Below are 19,037 nucleotides of genomic sequence, written 5' to 3'. Positions count from 1 at the left end.
GATAGTTTAGAAAGCTATTTGGGTGATGGAGAGGAGTTCATGGGTGTTACTGGCTGAGCAGACTAATGTTGAGTTGTCAGCATATTGTATAACAGTTGCATCTTGGCAGATGCTGTGGAGATCACTAATGAAGATGGAAAATAGAAGGGACCTAAAATGGACCCTTGTGGGACTCCAGTAGTAATAGGTAGCAGTGAGGATAGGTTGTTGTCCAATTGAACTGCTTGTTGTCTACCTTATAGATAGTTCTGGAACCAGGCTAGTGAGTGATAGTTAGTGAGGGAGTGGAGCAGTTTAGGATGGTTGACCATATCGAAGGCTTTTCACAGGTCCAAGAATATGGCAGATGTTAGTTTACCTAAGTGTCTGTTTTGGTTGATAAGGTTTGTAAAGGAAAGAAGGACTGTGGTTGTACTGTAGGCAGGTTGGAATCCATGCTGGGCAGGAGAGAGTAATTGGTTATTAAGTAGGTATGGCATAAGTTGGTGGTGTATACATTTTTCAAGATTTTTTGCCAATGGGGACAGGATGGCAATAGGGTGTTAGTGAGGTCAGTGGATGTACCACCTTTATATAAAGGGATGATGTAGGACATTTTCCAGATAGATGGGATGGTGCTTTCTGATATAGATCTGTTAAGCAGAATAGAGATTGGGTAGGTGAGCTCATTAGCAGCCAACTGGAGGTATTCTGCAGGGATGCCATTAGCTGCTAGGGTATTAGGTTTAACTTTAGTTAGTAACTTTTTGATATAATTAGAGGGGATGGGATGAAATTAGAAGGTAGTTTTGGGACTGACTGCAGGTTCAGCGATATTGGTAGTAGTAGTAGTAGTGGGTTGTTGTTGAACTAGTTTGGAGATGGTTTCTATGAAGTATTTATTGAAGGAGTCAGGTATATTGCTGATTTTGCTTGTGGAGGTTGATGGTGGCGTGAAGGGTTTTCCAGGGCGAAGTAGTTTATTTATTCCGGCCCAGAATTTTTTGAGATTATACTTTATATTATTTTTCCTTTTAACATAACTTGAGTGTGCTCTAAATAGTTATAACAAATAATATTGTTTTAAATTAAGAAGCAATAGCAATTGTTTAGCTTGGTGACATTGGGATGGGTTGGTTTTGTGAGCTGTATGATTATATCATCAAATCAGGGAATTTTCATTCCATGATGGGATGTTTGAATGTGAATGTATATAAGTCTGAAATTTTGCTGTTGCTTTTTTTTCTGTCCATAACAACAATTATTAGTACTTGGTTATTATATTTTAAGCTAATCCATCTTAAATCAGTGCATTTACATGTTCTTATGAATGTCGACATATAATTGTCTCTCATTAAACATCAGTGGACTTAATGATCCATTGAAGAAGAATAGCTTAAACAAATATTTAAAACTGCATAAAGCTCACATAATTTTCTTACAAGAAATGCACTTGTTACCTGGATGTAGATCGATTGATGTTAAAAGAATATTCAACTGTTGTGAGCTCTCATTTTAAATAATAAAAAGGAGAGGCACTCATTATTTGGAGAAATTCATTACCTATGCCTAAAATATTAAATACTTATTCAGATAAACATGGCATGTTGGGTTTAGCAGTAGTAGAAGTTAACAAAAAACATTATACTTTTGTGAATTCTTACTGGATACCTGAAAATGGAGCCAAAGCTGCTAAGAAATATTTGAATATTATAACCTTACTGTATATACAAAAGGTGAATTGATTATTGCAGGAGATTTTAACTGTATTCTTTCTAGTAAAGACACAACTACTGATAAGGTTCCTAATCTATCGTTAGTAGCTAAACACTTAGATAATTTTATTAATTCCCAACATTTGAGAGATACCTATGATATTAAATCAACTAACTCTCTTAACTTTACACATTATTCTTATAGATTTGGTACCCAGACAAACATTAATAAAGTTTTTACTTCTCGTAGTTTATTTACTAAAATCAAAGATGTAGTGATAATTTTATGTCCTTTATCTGACCACAATGCTATTATGTTTAGATTAACATTAAAGCCAAGCAATTTGATTTACTGTCAGTGAATCCCTGCTTATATAGTAAATTTAAAAAAACTTTAAGGAATGGTGTCTAAAAGAAACAGATCAATACATTGAAATTAATAATAATGGAGAAGTTTCAGAAGTAATTCTGTAGGATTTTTTAAAAGCTTATCTATATGGAAGAATGAAAAATTGGTACATATGTAATGCCTACTCAGCCTGGTGGACTTCTTTGAGAATGTCACCAAAGCAATGGATGAGAGCAGACTGATTCACACTGCCTACCTTGACCTGGCCAAGGCATTTGACACAATACCCCACTCAGGCACTGTTGACAAACTCAAGAGGTTAGGTACAGACCCGTATGTCACCTGATGGCTAGCCAACTGACTCACAGACAGGACCCAGAAAGTTAGAACTGGGGAGTCCACCTCTACAAAGAGGCCAGTCACAAGTGCAGTCCATGAGGGATCGGTCCATGCATCTCTCCATTTTGGCATTTACTTATCTGAAGTCAAGGCCAATGTCAATGGTCTCCGGCTGAATAAATTTGCAGATGATTGAAAATTAGGAGCTGTCATTGAATCCCACACTGACACAAATGTTCTCCAGGAAGGGCTGGCATGGACAAACTGGTGTCAGAGTCACAGACTAAAACTAAATGTCATGAAATGCATAATAGTATCCTTCATGAAGTCATCCAACCCTGGTAACTATCATATTGACAACATACCCATTAGAGTTGACCCAGTAGTCAGGGACACACATAAACAGTAATCTAGCCATTGACCATCACATGTCAGGAAATCATTCTATGCTGTGAAACTTATAATCAAAGGTATGGCATCTAGTTCCAAGGAAGTCATTGTTCCACTGTATTCGGCATTCATCAGACCTATCAGTGAGTACAATGCCCCCTTTGGTATGTACCTAACAGGGCATATCCAAAATTTGGAACATCCACAGAGGTTGCTCACTAAAAGAATGCAGGGCATAAAAAATATGTCCCAAGCAGACCATCTCAAGGCCCTGACCCTGTATTTTGTCTCCTACAGGTTTTTGAAGGGAGATCTATGCCTGACATACAGGGCATTGTCAGACCCCACTCTGACAGACCTCCTGCATATCCACAAAACAAACAGCACCTGAGTTACCTGTTCTAAAGACTTAAACTTTGCCTGTGAAATAAATAGGACCTGGTGGAGAGACAGGTATGCATCCTAGAGACTACCTTGTCTCTGAAAGTGGCTCCCCATCCATGTGAAGCAGAGTTCCTCCCTAATCAAATTCAAAAGAAACTTGGACAATTGGATGGGGAACAGGAAATTCATCCCTGATTTGGCACCTATGTCTCTAATTGACACAGGCAACCTGTGAATGGTTCATCTCTCAGGCCTTTGCTTGTAAATGTTTTATCTCCCAATCCCCTGCTTACACTTGTTAAAGTTAGCAGAGCTTGTCAGAGATTTGGGATGCATGGCTAGGCTTAAAAAGGTCCTTGTGGTCGTTAGCCTAGTAAACACTTATGAACCTATAAAGTACAATGTGGAAAATCACAGTACTTTTGAAAATATGGAGACCAATAGTATGGAACACTGTAAAAGTCAGATGTGAGAGTGAGGTGAGACACTTGCAAATGAAAAAGAAAAGAAGAGAGAGTGAAAAAGCATAATTAAAACAAAAGAGGTTATTTTAGGACAAAGGATAGTTGAGATATGTTAGTAGTGGGTAAAGTGAGGCAAGAAGTGGTAATGTTAGTGAGTAGTGCAGATTAGACAAACCATATTAACAGACGTTGCCCAAGTGTAGAGCAAGAGCACAGCCAGGTATGTTGAAGGTGTTTCAGCAGGATTTTAGAGCTCTTCTAGTCTTTTGGCAGTCTTAACTCTTCTGGGATGGACTTTCACAGTTTTGTGACCTGACAGGAGTATATTGTGTTTACAGAAGAGTTGTTAGGTTTAGTGGTCACTAACAGAGATTTGTTATTGGGACACAGGGCTATGGAGTATGGCTGCAGTATAGTTTTCTGATAAGGCAGTTTTCTGGCATGTATATTAGGTTGTGAGCTGTAGTAAGTTGTGTGTAGGTTAGAAGGTATAGAAATTCTATCCGATTTAGCTTTTTTGGTGCTGAGCAGTGATGCATTTTCTGGAAGTGTTTACTGCAAATTTTGCTATTTTGTTGTAGCATACATTGAGTTTTGATAAAACAAGTCTAAAAGTACTAAGGGAATTATTTTTTCTTCCTTTATGAAGAGGTATATAACACTGCTTACACAGAATTGGAGCATTAGACTTTATGGGTTTGTTTATAAGTATTGCAGTGGGGTAGGCTGCAGTATCTGGTACAATTTGAAAATATTAATATAGAATAAGGTCAGGAGTTAGTTGGTAGGTTTTACCTTTTGTAGTAGTTTGTGTATTTGAATGATACTTGCTGAAGGTTCAGTGTCCCAAGCAAGCCATGAGAGTCACTGGGCTCAATTAGAAAAGACTTGCTCTTGGTGTAATTCTGATCTGATTCCAAAAGACTTGCTCTTTAAGTGATTTACACTGGAGTAAGTCACTTATACCGCGAGATTAGAAAACCTCTTTCTAATCTCTTAGAAGGCAATAGTAAGCCAAAATATTAAGGGTTTGCTCTTCATGCTGTATAATCATAACTGTAATAAATGTTCTCTGTCCCAGGAATCAAGATGGTACACAAAACATTACAAAAGGTTCGTGAACAAATTAGATATCACAATATGAGTCCTGAGACAGAATAAGTATAGGTCTAACAATGTGTGACTGTATAACACAGAAGGAAAATCAAAACACAGTCTACTTAGAATAAAGATGGTTAGTAGTAAAGTACTGCAAGTTCAATCCTTTGTAACACTTTTATTACTGACACTGTAGATGGTCTGGAAAGAAATGCGACTGTCATGACTGGCACACACATGCTATAGAGCTGACACATAAAGGCAAAGAAAGAGTGAACATTGGCTTGGCAGTGGTTACAGGAATAACAAAAATAATGTAAATATTCTGAAAAATTATGCATCTCTGAACCAAAAAACCCAGAAAAAGAATAACAACAGTGGAAAGTGTCCTGTGGTAGTCATATCAAGCTGTATAAAGCAAGCAAGCAATGTGAAAAAAAGGGAATCATTAGGAAAACATGGTTCTTAGCCTTTATATATAGAGCTGATACAATCTTATTCAATTATGTTCCTATCCAGAGTAACTTGTGCAGTTCTAATTATCTGACTACTTTTATAGGTGCAAACAAGGCAGCCACAATGCAGGGGACAACAAATATAAATAGGTCTGTTAGGTTGAAGGACCAACAGAATCAAATGAGTTACATTTTCAAGAGATGCAACAAAATAAAAGGACACAAGCTGAAGATGGAACATGGATGACTAGTGTGTCAATGTTATACACTTTGAAGAAATTCACAAAAAGAACAAGGAATAAGTTGAAGTTACTTTACTGCCAAGAACAGAGTGCTGATTAAGCAAGAAAATAGCATGCTCTGACCTGCTGTGTACAAGCAGTCACTTTGTATTGAATTGAGGGGGGGGGGGGGTTGCTTTTGCAGAAAAGTGGAATATTCAATATATCATGTTACCCCTTTTTTTTTTTTTTAGCTTTATTATTTTATTTAAATGTGTTAACCAGGTTAAGCAAAGATCACAACTGAACAATTTCAGTCTCAGACTCGGCAAAATTACAAAGTAGAACAAAGAAAACTGGCATGTACAATGAGGTGCAAATGGAACAAAGCAAAAGTAAGCATCTGTACAGAGTATAGAAAACAAATTATATATGTGTATACAACAGTCAAACTGACAAGTAGGTATGCTATCCCTTGTGAGGCTTTCATTTGACGCTGCTACCAAGACAGTGCGCAGGCAATTAGAGAATGTTGTGGGATTAGGTAATGTGACCAGTGAGACTGCATTGACATTTAGCAAGTCACTGAAGGTAAGCCTTTAATTGTGTTTGTAATTTTGAGTAAGATGAACTTTATTTAAGGTGAGAGGGAATAGATTCCCAAACAATGGAATAAAGTATCAAGAAGAAAAAGCGATCTGTAGAGTCCATTTTTTTTTTTTGGGGGGGGGGTTGTAATAATGGAGAAGAGTTGTTATTATTTCAGACGTTGTAGGATAAAAACTGTGAAATAGCATGTCTGCCCATAGATAAAGTATAGGTTCATAGATTATTACTACTCTAATGATCCAGGGGGCCTTTCTAAGCCTAGCCAAGTTCTCCCAAAAGAATAATGAAGTCCTGTATCCATATATGATATTAAGGGCCACACAGTTATAAGGTACCTCTGTCCATAAGAGACATGGATGCTAGGCCTGGAATAAATTTCCTTTTCCCCATCCACTGGTCTAGTTTGCATTTAAATTGGGTAATAGACTAAACCTATTCCATAGGAGAGGCAGTCTCTGGGACACATATCTGTCTCTTCAGCATGTCTCCAGATCTCTTATAATGCCTTCAGTGTTCACCGGGCTCTTATCAATGTGGTAATTGGTGGGAATTGAGTTTTTACCAAAGGGGATGAAGCATTTTTTGGCGTTAAGCTTAAGGCCATGGTTTCGACACCAATAATTGGTCTCAGTGAGGACTTTCTGTAGGATGTCTGCATCACTTGGGGAGATAATAATGGCTCCCAGCTTGCAATCATCTGTGAACTTGGGCAGCCAGAGTCCCTTTGTGTTGACCTGGACTTCTGAGAAGTAGATGCCAAACAGGAGAGGACCCAGGACCAATCACTGTGGGACTCCACTCATGACTGGTCACCAGTCTGACTTGGAGTCTGCTACTTTCACCCTGTGTGTTATATCTGTGAGCCAATTTGCAACCCACCTAGTGATATAGGGGTTGATGCCTACTTTGGTGAGTTTATCAATAATTCCCAAGTGAGGAATGGTATCAAAGGCCTTGGTCAGATCAAGGTAGGCTGTATGAACTGCCTTACCTTCATCCACAGCCCCGGTGACTGACTCAAAGAAGTCAACCAGGTTGAGCAGGCATGATCTTACTTTCACAAAGCCAGGGTTTAGAGCTTGGAGATTTCTTATATCTTTGTTAATCAGGTCCATGACGATGCGCTCCATAGCTTTACATATCAGACTCATCAGGCTAATGGGATGATAATTTCCAGGGTCTGTAGTCACTCCCCCTTTATGGAGAGGGATAACTGTAGCAGTGCGCCATTTGGTAGGGACAAAACCTGAGTTGAGGCTGTGACTAAACGGGGCACACAGATGTGGTGCCATTTCCCTTTGTAGTTCATGTAGAACACAGCCAGGGATATTATCAGGTCCCATGGAAGCTGCATTCTTGGCCTTGGACAATGCAGTTTTAACCTGTGTGCTGGGTGCCTGGCATTCTTCCTGTACTGTGATTGGCCCTTTGGGGGGAAGAGAGGGGTAAAGTTGGCAGTGAATCCATCAACCAGTATGTTGACAATATCTGTTGGCTGAGTATAGAAGGTACCATTGTGCAGTAACTTAGAGCAAATCTGGGTATTGCTGTGGAGGTTCTTGATATAGCTATAGAAGTCTTTATGATTGTTTTTTAGTGTCTGCTGCAATTCTGCCTCCATAGCTGGCTTTAGAGGATTTGATGAGAGATCTCAACTTTTTGTTGAGGCTAATAAGGGAAATTTTCCAATCTTGGGACTTCACCTTTTTCTGCAACAGTTTCTTCCTTCTGTTGTAGAGTTTGTTAATGGCAGGGGACCACCAGATTGGCTTCTTTTTTTTTTGGAGGAGAGCGTCCTGGTTCTGTTGGGTATGGCTAGTTCCATGCCTTTATGTACATGTTTGTACAGTGCATTTGGTGTATGATTCGGCAGTCATGCAGCTATTTTGCATTGGCATGGGTGCTGTGAAGTTAAACACCTCTGTTTTAGGTGTCCAAAGTCAGCTTTGGAGAAGTTTTTCAAGGTGGTTACCTTTGCGGTGGGGGGGGGGGGGATTTCCCTGGTGATTAGTTTGTGGTCGGATCTAACCAGGGAGGGATTGACTGTTGCTGTAGAGCAATGGTCACCCATGTCAGTAATAACTAGGTCAAGAATGTTGCTTCCTCTAGTGGGGGTCAGAATGAGCTGATCCAGGGCATTGTAATTGATGAATTTCAGGAAGCGTTGGGCCAGTGTATTGGTGCTTGAGTAGTTTTCCCAGTTGATGGAGGGGTAGTTGAAGTCTCCTAGTAAGAGAGTGTTGAGTTGGACCTTGATAGATTCCAGGGTGCTTAGAAATGTGGAGTGAGAGTCTAGGGACATGGTTGGGGACCTATAGCAGGCTATGACCTGGATCGCTATCTTACCCATACTCTCATTAACATTCATTGATGCTGGAACTAGCCAGCCTCCCATCACAAAATGTAATATTCATGACAGTTCTTGGTCAGATTCTTGTTATTTGTGCTATTACACCTGCTTTAATGGGAATGTCCATAAAATATTTCTCAAACAAAGCATCTACCGATACAAAGCCAAAAAAAAGCCTGCAAATTTTCACACATGTTGGGGTGGGGGCTTGAGAATGGCATTTTTATATCAGTGAAAAGGATTTCCCATTCCTTTCCACAGTATGTGCCAGATATTCAATCTGTGATTAACCAAACTCACACTTTAATTTTCTAACTTCCAGGCTATAGGCTTGCAGCTGTTCCAACACTTCATGTAAATTAATAAGATGCTTATTTTTTCCCTTGCCATTAATCCAAATCATTCAGCTCTACAACTACAATCTAATCACTGAATAAGTTTTCCATTAATCTTTTAAAAACATGAAATGTTGAGCCATCAGTGAATGGTAAACTGCTATACACAAACCTCTGTGAATATTAAGCATCACAAGCTTTTTAGACTCATATTTAAGTAATTATGACAAACAGCTACTAATTGCATTTTAGTGACAGAGATCCACAACTCGGCATGGCCATTAGCTCTTTTACTTCTGTGTGAAAATATGTTTTGGTGCTTGCAGTCTAATTAACAACCAGTTTATAATCACCACAAATACCCAAGACATTATTCTGCAGTCTGATGGAAACAATCACAACTGCCCATTTGCTTTGCATCCCTGGAATAATGTCTTCTCTCTCAATATTTTCAAGATCTTTAATAAAAAGAGTATTTCCGACCTCTTCATCCACTATTTTCCTTAATTGCAGATGGTAGCTGTCTAACTTTACATAATGTCAGTGCCGCTACATCCTGCATCACGAAAGTAGTAACTTTAACACCCCACACTGTTCTAAGATCCTCGCAAAACATGTCTTCATACAGCTCAAGCACTTTCTGCACAGATTTAAACTTAAGGCCCACATTAGCTTACACACTTACTTCTATTTTCTATAGCCAGTTCTTCCTTCACAAAGCTGGTTTTCCAATTTTTTTCTACAGACAGTCACTATTTTTGCCTTTCATGTCACAAAGTAGCCATTATTCTTACCTGTCACAAAAATTCTGACTTATATACTCATTAACTTTTCAGTAATATCTGCAAGTCCTTCTTAGAAAATAATGAGTGAAACATTCATTCAGCATTGAAGACAGTGCTGCTCTACTATTTACCTTTTTGATATACAATAAATAATAAATGCAAATACAAATCGGTATCTTTTTTGAGAACCTATCAAAAACAATGGCAATTCAGTTGTAATTTTCACAAGTTTACTCAGCTTCCCATGTATATATTTAATATTTCATGAAAATTATTCTCGTCTTACAACTGTTCTTTACTGCAAAATGCTTGCTTTATATGCTCACTTTTCCACAGCTATGGCATTTAACCTATTTTTATAATTACAGGCATCTGGACCATGATTACTTCCCATTACATCAATAACAGCAAACCTTTTTACCCTTTACAGGATTTTCTTGTATTTTGCCATTTTCAACAGCATAGACCTACACCTTAAACATGTACAGTGGTTTGGGAAGTATATCTATGTCTCCATACTTAAAGGAATCTCAAACTCCTTAAAAATGTTAACTTTGATTCATAAAGCATCTTTTCTCTGGGAAACCTCATTGCAAATGCCACTCACAAATCCATCTCCAAGTGATTTATCCAAATGTAAATCAGATTCACAGTTCACATCACACTCAGTTTAGCAACATTTTAAACGGATCCAGCTACAATGACTGACACAATGATTTACTCAAAATTTCCCATCAACATTTTAATGATATGTTTACAGGATTTTATTTATGCTTTTGCTGCTGAACCAAATTCCAGAATAATCCATATGAGTATGCACCCACAGCATGGAGTAACTTTATATGTTTCTCTGAAGGAAAGTTGTTTGCCTCAAAAAATTATTCGCTCAGTTGTTTCTGTTCATGCAGACCACAACTTCTCCATGGTTTTAAATTATTCAGTTCTTTCCATCTTCACTATAAAAATCTCATCTCCACTTTTTTCTCCCATGAATTTGCTTTGATGATACTTACAAAGTGAGTTTGTATTTATTGAAGTACATTCTCTGCTCAATACATCATGGTCCTATGGGACTTTTATTCACAGAAAAGGTGGTATATGACTTAAAACAACCTTTATTATTATTTATTTTATTTTACATTTGTTTACCGGTAAAGTCCAACTGGACACAGTTCCCTTTTCAGCGAGGCCCGGGGAGAAAAGCTCCAGTTATAAAAACATACACACACTGCAGAAGTTGACTTGCATGCATGATAGCACAAAAGTGTTCATAAACGACAGTTGCGGGATGATAAATACAATTCTTTGGAAGTAAACAATTACATCACACATCGTACATGAATATATACATCACACATCAATCATAAATGAGAAAGAGAAACAAGTGCATAAAGATGAGGACATATATTGTTGTAGGATAGTAGTCAGAGAGCAATAACTAGTTAGACAGTCTGAGATAAAGGTGTTAAAACCTTCCCATGGGTGTGGAGGCCATGAGGTCAAAACTGAGGATAATCTAAAAACAAACAAACCTGAGGATAATCTGAAATATACATAACTGAAAAAAACATCCAGTTTCTACGACAAAGAAAAAGATGTTAAATAAGAAACATTAGACATGTATTCAACAGACAGAGAAATGTACAGACAACATAGGCTAATTGGCTTCCATACTCCATAAAATGTACATTTTGGTAAGGACAGTGTACCTTCCACTCAACAACAGAAATCACTTGCTAATCACTATTCTCTGTTTTCTTCACTAGCAGCCTAATTTGCAAACAACTGTGGATGGCTGATTAACATTATTTTGCATACACTCCAAGAATTTAAGATGCTCATACACCATTACAATTGGAATACAATGGAAAATCTCAAATGCTCCTGATTTTGCCTCAAAAATGTGTTTTGCTCTTGCCAAAATTTATAAAGAAACAGGACAAGTTACAGTCAATAATGTAAGATATGACAGTAACCAACTGTATCTCATTTTCTGAACTACTTGTCTTAGTGAATGTAAAGGTGGCAGCAAAATATGCAAGGTAGATCAGATTTTTCTATTCCCCCTTCCACAGTCTCCAACAATGTCTTGCTCATTATGTGGGATCCCCAGTCAAGATGACAGATGTAATCACTCTGATGTGTTCTGGGTCTGCCCCAACAGCTCCTTCATCTGGTATACATCCTTTGGAAGGCACTTAGAAGGCAGGCTTGTAAGGTGCTCAAACCACCTTAAATGACTCCAGTGACTGTACTCCAAGATTTTTTTTAGAGAACAGAACTCCTCTGTTTGTTATGGACAAACCTGTACAATCAGAACTGTAGCAAAGTTGGCTGATATCCCTAGCAATGCCTATATTTGACACCCCCTCCCGAGCCTAAATTCAATGTTTAAAAAAAGGGAAGACTACTCAGAATGGATGGACCAGAAAATGAAAAAAAAAATGTCTTCAGGGTAAAATACTTCCCTGCTACAGTTCACTCAATGTCTGTCAAAAAACGTTCAGGCTAAACAAAGTGGTATTAAGTTATCTGCTTAATAACTCTTTGCTAAAGTGTGTCAAGCACATTTGCTAATTTGTGGCAAAGAGCTACACTTGCTACAATTCCTAAGACACAAAACCTGACTGACTATTATATTGCACCTGCTTAAATTATTGTGGATACAGCCAAAGCATCTGCCCTACTCTAAATACAGCTTTGGGTTCAGAGCCTGCAGTACAGATGCTGCAGCCTATACCCATCTGGTGGTCAGTCTCCTCTATCCCCATTCATGAGCTAAGAAAGATACTCCCCACCAACATCACCAAGAGAACAATCATCTTTCCTTTAAGAATCAACAATATGATTCATAAGTGCTGAAGGTTTTGCATCCTATCTGCTTCAAACCAAGCAGTGAATTGTTTCAGTGGATACTAAATGTCATAGCAATGACACACACAAAATATAATCTGAAATCAACAAAGATGCAACCTAATTTCTCAAAAATGGATAATGTCTAGACTGGTTATCATAGCTCTTAACTGTCAAAGTCCAAACTGTGGAAGACTAGCTCTCATAATGTGGGACAAATGGGCAAAACATGGAACACCTAGTGCAGCTTACAACAGCGTCAACTGGGAAGCTTACAGGATGGTTAATGTGTTACTTTAATGTATACTTACAACTTCTATTGATGAATTAATATAAGCATTATTTACTATATATATATATATATATATATATATACATATATATATATATATATATATATATATATACATCTATGTATATCAGTTAAAAAAATCCTTAACACAGACTGCACAACTAACCGTTTCAATAAGGAATGTGGACTTTTCACAACTCAAAAACAGGAACATTCTTCATAATGAGATGCATTTGAGAAGTACGGTCATTATCGTGAACACAAAAATAACAAACAGGGAGGGAGACAATGCCCAAACTTGGCAGACTCCTGTGTCCACCATAAAGGCATAAGAGTTAATGCCAATGGTTTTGTTGATGTTGACGGTAGCAAGCCCCGCCCAAACCCCACCTAACAACAAGCATCACGTCGATGTCACCATACACTAATGAATAATAAAGCATGCAGCCTGTGGTAAGCATGAATATTCATTGTATACAGAAGCTGCAAATTCAGAAACGGAACTAAGTACTGAAATATGGAGATATAAATACATACAATATATATACTATATATACATATACTCTATATATATATATATATAATATACAGCAGAACCACAACCTCAAAAAGCACCCGAGTCAAACTGTGCCTTTTCGAGCTGCTAATTATGAGGCAGTCACCGAGAATACATCTGAATTAATTTAAAGCAACAGAAATCAAAGTAACGGATTGCAGCCGTTACACTCCAGTATTTCCACGGTCCATTTGATTAATATATTTTTCTATATTGCCTCTGCTCTCACTGTATCCTATAAAATATTATTATTATTATTATCTGTATATGATGAAACTTGTATTTGTACTTTTGTTGAGATCACTGCACTAGTTAAAACAACGCAAATCACAGTATGTCTTTAACAAGCTCTACATATTTATCCAGGTAGCATACAAGTTCCATAAATATTTGCAACAGTTCTTCGGTTTTTTTTTTTTTTAAATTCAGTATGACAATTATAAACAGCACGTTGAATAGCAGTATAGCATTATGGTACAGAAAATTGTAATAGTGTAACATCACGGCAGAGAGAATGACAATATGATATATGCTATAAGTCCATAAATTGTTTCTAAGGCACCTGCAAGGAGATTCAGAGAGATTTTTTTAAAGTATATTCCTGAAAATATTTGATGGATTCCTGGTGTTACTTATAAGATGCTCCTTCTTTTATGTATTGCATTTATTTGCCGTGGTAGTACAGCACTGATCTAAATAGACCCATTTCAGTCTCATCCTGGGTGTTATAAAATATCATGATTGTAAAATCACAAGAAGTCGTCAAGAAACCAAATGAACTGTAAAGTCTGTTAAGCAGCCGGAATAAGAAGTAGTTTTGATATTACTATAAACTTGTATGTCTGTATTAACAAAGGATAAACAGGTAACTCCCTAGGTTTTGACTTCCTACTTGTATCCCAATATCAACTGATATTCAGATTAAGATGGTTGACTGAAAAGAAGTTAAATGGACCTAATGTCTCTTAAAATACTAATATTAAGTTTCATCCTACTTACAGTCAAGTAGGAGGGCAAGTCTTGTCTGTTATAAAAACCCAAGGGCTATTAGCACAGAAGAGTAACCCCTATTATACAAAGTTACTTCATTAACATTCAGCAACATGTACACCCTCAACTGTCCTTGATTTTGTTTCATGTTTTTGCCTTGTCACTCATAAAGTTTTGATATTCTGGTAAATCACTGAGAAGTATAGTCAGTAAATACCAAATATTAAAAAGGCATACTTCTTATGGTTCAGAAAATACATGCTGATGAAAACATCTTGCTCTGTTCACTTTTTTAAGCAAATTAAACTAATATTTGAAAATGTTTTGACCTTTGCCCCAATATTTATTTATTTATTGCTTTGTCCCAGTTCATATTTTTCAACTGTCTGTGAGTTTCAGGGATGTTAATCATTTTGACTTGAAAATTTGCTGTATACCTCTTAGTCCCCCTAAAGTTATTGATTTAGGGAGAAAAGGTAGGGATTATACCTAATAAATAATGACAATCATTAAAGTTATAGACTTTTACTTAAGAAAATGTATGTTAATTTATATTCTCTTATTTTTTAAACTTTGCAAGTTAATAACACTAATAATTTAAAAAAGTGTTCTTGATCTGGGGCATTTGTCTGTGATTATTTCCGGATCTATCCATGATTCTGGACGTAAGAGATTGACAGCTTTGACCCTGATTCTCGAGCAATGGAGTTGAGATTTATGCGTACAAGCTGATTAATGACAGGAATCAGCATGCCCTTATTAAATCCAGCAATAATTACAATAAAAAGTGTAGCAGTTGTAGCTATTGATAACAGAAATTACAGCCACCATGTTCTCCACACCATTAAGTGGAGAAAAAAACACCTGGACTCTTCTGGCATGAGGTAAAATCTCTGACCATCTGTAAACCCACTACATGGGACATCTCAGGACACCATATAATTGCCCACAGGACATCTTTCTGTCACTTATTTTCTCCAGGAATTCAGTACCCTCCTTTCTATCCCACATATTCCACACCTCCCCACTATCAATCTCTCTCCCCTTATCTCCCACCCTTCAACATCAAACAAATTACTAAGAAGTTAAGAACCCCCTAGAAAAAAGTCCTATTGATGGTCCTCCTGCCTTGGACAATTTGGCCCCTGATTTATCTACCAATATAGAGAATTCTTAATCCGTCACTTACTTTATATTTACAGCTGTTGCCTTACTTCAAACCTCATGCCTAACATGCAAATCAGCACTGGTTAAGCTCTGTCCAAACATCCTAAGCCCATCAAAACCTCTTACTTCCAGCCAGTTTTAGCTTTACCTATATTAGATAAAATTCTTGAAATCATATATAACCAATTTGTAACCTACCTCGAAAAAACATCTCCTTTCACAAGAGCAACATGAATTTCAGTCAGGGGAAGCACTATCAGCCTTTGATCTCTGACTGGTGAAATTCTGCTAAACATTTATCCCTCTTTGTTGATTTCTCTAGGGCTTTTGACCAGTCCATTTTCCTCTTCCATTTAATCAAAATAGGTATCAGCCCACAAACTATTGCCTGGTTCAATGACTTCCTATCCATGAAAAACATTAAGGTAAAAATGAGAGTTGACATTGGTACCGATTCCCTAGTGTCCCTGGAAGCTCCATCCTGGCACCACTGCTTCTCTCTGTTTTTATAAATGAACTTCCCACTAGATGACCTATGTCACCCTATCAAAAGGCTGATCCAGGGACAGCTGGAGACCTGTTAGGTGATGGCAAGGCAAACAGACAGTGATTGGTATTTACTGCAGCACATTCACTGCATAAAATATGAACATAAATGGAGAGAAACAAAACAAACAGCAAGTAAAATAAAGTATAAAAAGTAGTAATGAGGAGAGTAATTATCACTAACGTGCACTAAACTGTGTGCCATAATAGTTCCTGGTGGAGTAAAATGAACTATGAACTATATAGCAAACAAAATGCAAGATACCTGCTAGAACCAAGGATACTACATTAGTAGATGTGCCACTCAGGCCCAGATTAACTGCTGTCTAACAAGTTCCTCTATATGTAAGGCATGAGAACAATGCATGCGTTGCACAGAGTGCCCACAATGGCCACAGAAGCTATCCAGAACAACTTCAGAAGCCACACTTGCTATGCCAAAAGGAGCCACAATAAGGTGGCATGCCAAGAGGATACAGCCACAGAAGCAAAAGTATCATAATCCCATGTAGCACACAATAGGGAAGCCACCAGTAAATGATAATGTCTACCTGTCTGATGCATACCCATAGTATGCCAGGTATAATTGTCAGTGTAGGTGGGGTTTGAATGGACAATGTAAGAATAACACTAGGTAGGCACTGTAGGGTTCCATGTATGAATGGCAGGGGTATGGCCATGCTAAGGGTAATCTGTGAAGGTAAACACACAGATTTGACATAGAATATAACATCTGGGACAGTAGTGGAACACCTACTCTTAGATCAGTCAATATTACCATGCCACTGATGGCAATTCCTGGAGGTTGTAGAACAGATCATCCTAGATTACAGTTATAACATCAGTGATATATATATATATATATATATGTATATATATATATATATATATATATATGTATATATATATATATATATATATATATGTATATATATATATATATATATATATATATGTATATATATATATATATATATGTACCTATACACCTGGAGAGTCTTACCAGACACCTCTATCAGATCAGCTTGTTGCCCTGTATCTCACCAGGAGATGAACAGCACTTGAAAATGAAGTATTTTCATCGCTTGCATGTCACGACACAGATGAACAGTTATATCTAAATAATCAGAAGTAATCACCTGTCATTACTACTTACTATAAAACTCAAGTGCACTTTCTCTAACCTCCTCTTTCCATTGACTAAGAAGGTCACGATTGCTCCTGTTCAGGTCATGGCATCTGTACTGAGACTTCTTACCACTGAGGTTGATGCTCACAGCATGACTCACTGCCCTTGCAAGACGGTGCCAGGCATCTACTTTGTGCTTGGGACCCTCATAAAAGTCCCCAAGCAGCCACTCCTGATCTAAGATTTTCATTTCCTTCCTGAACCACATGGGAGGCCTTCCACATTCAGCACCCCCAGAAGTCATGACCACCCCACAGATTGCAATCTAGAGGAAATGGTAGCAGATTGCACATATTTTGTTTCTCACTTGATAAGTAGGAGGGCAGTGTGATGGAGCAGAATGCCACCATATAGCCACTCATAAGTGAATGTCATGCCAGGGTGGTGGCTGGGGTGTGAAAAACACATGGGCCCAAATATGTTAACTCTGTGCAATCCATGCCCCTGTCCATGACTGCATTGCAGTGTCATTAGGGACCAAAAGGCTGTATAATACACCTGCAGCCCCACAGGGGTCACTAACTATCCATGTATGTACATTGCACTTCATGGTCATTTATGTGTGTTACACGCAGGTACCAACCTCACTGTGCATTTCAGAGCCGATACAGAATGTATTAAAAGTGCAGGTCAGAGGTATTTACCCTAACTGTCTTAATAGGAAAACTGATGTGCTACAGCCCTTGCAACTGTGCTTCAAAAAGAGCTGTGGCCACTGCAATGCTCACTGAACTAAGGAAAATTGCTGGAGAGCCAGTGAATTGTAGTCGATACTGAAAAAATGCTCCAGAGAGGAAAGATAACTCTACAGCTGTTTTGATAACTCTGCATGACAATGTGAAACACTGGGAGAATGTGTGGGTTACAGTACAACTGTTTTGCTACTGTAATTCTACAGCTACCAGCTGTTGGGGGGATGGGGGAGGGGGCATAACAAGATTTTTGATGGAGCTGTGCAGTACACTACCATAGTGCTGTACAGATTATAGAACGGTATAATATGTGATGTGTTAAGGCAGTACTGGCCATATGCAGCTTTGTAGATTGACTACTTAATGTGAGGCTGTGTATGGTGCACTAAGATGTTATACAGCACTGACACAGAGGACTGTGTTGAAATGCATACTGTCAACTCATTTGTGTGTCATATACAGTGGACATAAAATGTGTACACACCCCTGTTAAAATGCCAGGTTTTTGTGATATAAAAATATGAGACCACAATAAATAATTTCAAAACTTTTCCTACCTTTAATGTGACCTATAACCTGTACAATTTAATTGAAAAACCACCAAATTTGTTGGGGATATAGATATATATATATATATATATATATATATATATATATATATAGCGTGTAATAATTGCCTGCTACAGCAAAAGCCATGTTTCACAGAGAGCTTATAAAGCTTCAAAGGGATCTCATTGTTGAAAGGTATCAGTCAGTAGAAGGGTATAAACAAATTTCCACAGCATTGGATATACAATGGATCACAGTGAAGATAGTCATCAAAAACTAGAGAAAATATGACACAACAGTGATGTTGCAAAGAAAAGACAAGACGCAAACTGGTCAGAGAGCCTGCCAAGAGACCTACAGCAACACTGAAAGAGCTGAAGGAATTTCTGGCAAGTACTGGTTGTGTACTACATGTGACAACAATCTCCCATATTCTCCATATGTCTGGACAATTCGGTAGGATTGCAAGATGGAAGCCTTTTCTTATACAGAAGAACATCCAGGCCTGACTAAAATTTGCAAAACAATATATCAAGTCTCCCAAAAGCATGTGGGAAAATGTGTTATGGTCTGGTGAGACAAAGGTTGAACACTTTGGCCACAATTCCAAAAGGTACGTTTGGTGCAAAAACAACACTTCGCATCACCAAAAGAACACCATCTCCCACGGTGAAGCATGGTGGTGGTACTATCATGCTTTGGGGTTGCTTTTCTTCAGCTGGAACTGGGG

Source organism: Protopterus annectens, chromosome 3.part0 (genome assembly GCF_019279795.1).
Source record: "Protopterus annectens isolate FY-2018-M chromosome 3.part0, PAN1.0, whole genome shotgun sequence".
Classification (NCBI taxonomy): Eukaryota; Metazoa; Chordata; order Ceratodontiformes; family Protopteridae; genus Protopterus; species Protopterus annectens.
The sequence above is the reverse complement of the archived record's forward strand: the minus strand, read 5'-3'. Positions refer to the sequence as shown.